Consider the following 4,247-nt stretch of genomic DNA (forward strand, 5'->3'; position numbering starts at 1 on the left):
CTTCCAAACTAGTATAATCGTTTGTTGCTAGCAAGAATAAAACGAAAAATACGTTCTCATGGTGAAGGAGTAAAAAAAAAAAAAGTAAATCTGTAAATAAGGTAACTGATGCCCATTTTAAATTGTACATAACCTATAGGATTAAATGTTAAATTTGAACATTTAAACTATAGGGCATATATTATCAAGCCGTGGTCAGAATGAAGCTCCCCATTTACCCTTTCAACACCACGACCTCTGTTACATTTTATTCCTGCTACCGCCAAATGATTTTATTAAACTGAGAATGGACCTCTAGCAGTGAGGAGGGAAATGATGGCCATATAATACCCTGTCAGTTCACAGAGTATCTCCAGTGCTATATAAAACAGTCTACCGGTAGCAAGAATATAATGCAAAATAAATCGTCGTCTTGAAAGGGTGAGGACATAATTATGATTCTTTGCGACAACACCACACACAAAGAGGCCTCTGAACATAAGCTTACGAGTTTCTGATGTGAAGTGAACAGGTCCTGATTACAATATTTATCTCCACGATCATGCTTTTTCCTCCCTCCTTACCCCTTGGAAATACGGAACCAGTATTATCCAGCAAGCTTCACTAGGTCTTAGCTCTTTACAGCCCTGCTCATATTCTTCTTATCAACTTCTGTACTATTAACATTTTTCCATTCACAGTTAACATTATTGATAACATTTCCCTATTCACACTTTTCTCCTGTTTCTGTACTTTAAAGAATATCCAATTTTCCATTCTTGATGACATTAATCAATTTTCACATTAGTTTACATTTATTTTTTCAGAATTTTCACTTCGGTTAAGCTTCATTGTAATTCAGTCTGACATTTCCTTCACATTATTCCATTCATCTTCAACACTCGTCAGAAAATTTCCCTACTTACAATTTTTACACCTCTTCACGTTTTATTTTAACGATTCTTCACTCATCTTCACTGTTGTTCATTCTTTTCAGTACTTCTTTCACGGTTTTCACACAACACTTCAACACAAATAATGCCACTGTTTAGCAGGCTCAGGGAACTAATCACAGACCTACCTCTCTCGACTCTGGAACCTAGAGGGTTAAGCTGCAAGAGGACGACGCAACCAAGAAATAAAACTGCAATTGCCTATTCCTAACTTCTTTGAGGTGTAAGGGGCCGAGTTTAGGCTCCCTTAGTGTAGTACATGTAAAGCTAGATGACAAGCCTACTTCCCTTAATAGCTTTACTCGATCGATAAACCTCCAGCCACCTCTTGGGGATCGAACCAGTGCGAATAATCAACCCGTGACTGTGACTGGGGTACTCCAACCACTCGACCACCAGGCGCCCTACAACCGATAAACACACACAAACACGACGAAACGGAGCGGTTCTTGCGGACGGAAAAAGCTGCGAAAATGAACATAAAAACTTGACAGCTGAATGGCATATGAAGACTAGTTTCAGGGGAATTCTGTTTATGTATGTACTTAGTCTTTTTTATTGGTGAAATTATGTTGCAAATGAAGCGTATGGCAAATAAAAATAAGGACTGCTCTAGAAATAACAGTGGAGTAATCTGATACTGTATGTGTACAGTATATATATTTTGTCTTTTCTCGTCAGTGGTACTATGTGGTAAATATAGCGTAATTAAAGAGATCCAGCTCTGCTGATAAATAATGTACTGTAATCTGAATTCATATGTGTGGAAATATCGTCTGTTCCTTTGGTGTATTAATACATAAAACTCAAAATGAAAGCATGGTGAGACTCAAAGCTTCAGAATCACACGTCAGCTTTTTAGCATCTGAACAATTGGCTTAAATTTTTTTGGTGAAACATTGAGGCATGTGGAGATCAAGTGTAATTTAAAAAAAAAAAAAAAAAAAAAAAAAAAAAATATTTGGCGTTACTGGATTTTTGTTCATATTTTTTTTCCGCATATATATCCCACATACTCTTTGGTTGTTCGTAAAATAATGCGGCATGTAAATAAAATATCCTGAAAAAACTTGGTCATGATATTTGAGTTTTACTTAATGTAGCGACGGTATGCATATCCGAATTTTGGTTGGCGAAATAATGGAACGTCTGAAGCATACATTAAAAAAAAAATAAATAAATGTACGTGAAATGGTATTACTGGACTACTAGTTACCGGTAAATGTCTCAATTTTGCTGAAATAATGATGTACATACGTGAAGCATTACAAGGAAAGATTAATCATAAAAAAATAAAGTTGCGGTAACCCGTCAAACAGCCGACACTCGTTCACAGCTGACTTACGTGACAGTGAACCGTACGTATAATTTCAATACTTTTTGCTGAAATAATACAGCTCATGATGCAATAAGTCGTAAAAAAATACTTAATACATACTGTCTACAAATCTGGGGGGGTCAGCATGTGAAGCAATAAATAACATAGAAATACCATAAAAAAATCCACATTGCGTACAACTTGTTAATCATGTCACCTATGGTTCGTCATGTATACACTTAAAACCTTCTCTACCTTCTTGAAATATGGCCTGAGAAGCATCAGTTAACCAAAAACTGACAAATTGGTTATATTCTAAAAATTCGGGAGTCTCGCCACTGGATACTATTATAAGTTCAGTTACATTATTTACAGTAAAGAAATATAGAAATACAAAGTTCCTCGGTGTCAACCACCTAAGGGACCGTATTCTTGCGGTGCTAGGAGGCTCTCTATCACTTCTTGGCGAGATATATATATATATATATATATATATATATATATATATATATATATATATATATATATATAGTCTTCTAGCACCTTTATTGGAGATCTGTTGTGGGAGAGGTGGTCATTAATGATGTGGACTGGTGTTTAACGGAGGTGAGTTCGATCTACGGCTGAGGCAGCGAACTGTCAGATGATTTGAATTATTAGTAAGAACATAAAAAAAAAAAACTTTACTGATCACTCCATAAAACCCATAAACGTGTCAGAAAAACGACCCTGCTAATACGACCAAAGCAACCCAGACTGAGGCTACCCAAACTTGTATTCCAAACAAATGGTGGATATTACCGACGAGGTGATGAAATGTTAATAAGTTTGGACACAATATATATATATATATATATATATATATATATACCGGTATATATACGTGTGTGTGTGTTTTATATATATATATATATATATATATATATATATATATATATATATATATATATATATATATATATATATATATATATATATATACAGTACACACAGAATCACACAATCACAGTGATTGTAACAAAGTGACTGATAATTAAAATGTCAGCATACTGAAGATGTTAATGTGCTATACAAATAGGCTATAGGGCTATAGGGGATTAAAGTGGTAAAAAAGACATGACAGTCTCTATAGCTGACGAGAGCTTAAGAAAATATTAACGTGCCATATATTGACATAAGCTAGTTTTGAAAAAGTGCTAGGCAGCCTCCTAAGCCGATGAAAATACGGGTCCAGGACACAGTGAGGTATAGCCGCGCGGAAAATAGCGGCCACTAAAGATAAAGAAAATGAGATCTGGCGGGATACGAGAACGATACATATTTTGATTTCACGTATCCAGCCTTTGATTGTTCTGTAGATTACCACTTCGAGTATTTACATCAACGCGAGAGAGTATAGTTTCCTTGGACCATCAGCATCTGGGCGTCAAACAGTCAAGTACGACCTGCGTTAACCAAAATACAGTGCATTAAGATCCCCCTAAATATAACGAGGTCCCAGCAATAACAGAAATTATACGGCCTCCCTAAAATACAAAACTTCACAGTAACCACATGATTCCACAGATATCTCAAGATTCCAGAGGTAACATCTTAGTAATGAAACTGAGTCCCAATAACATAAAGGTCTCACAGATGACAGTAAAAGGCTGAGATGACAGATCCTACAAGTACACAGTGATCCCAAATAACAAATGACTTGACAAATAACGTAAGATCCCCGAGACAATACAGACTTTCAGATATGACACTGACAGACACTAGAAATGACACGGGGGCCCCTGATAACAAAGGACCTTGCAGACAACACACGATGCCAAAGATAACACAGGACGTCTGTGATAATGCTACACAGAATGCGAATGATACCATAGGATCCCACAGTAAACAAAAAACATAATCGAAATAACATGGGAACACACAACTACCGAAAATAAGACAGGATCCTTGATATAACATAATATCCCAGAGATAACAGAGGAACATAGTCTTATAGT

The sequence above is a fragment of the Coenobita brevimanus genome, chromosome 46 (genome assembly GCF_032717465.1).
Source record: "Coenobita brevimanus isolate Jiangsu-jjx chromosome 46, ASM3271746v2, whole genome shotgun sequence".
In the NCBI taxonomy this organism is placed as follows: domain Eukaryota; kingdom Metazoa; phylum Arthropoda; class Malacostraca; order Decapoda; family Coenobitidae; genus Coenobita; species Coenobita brevimanus.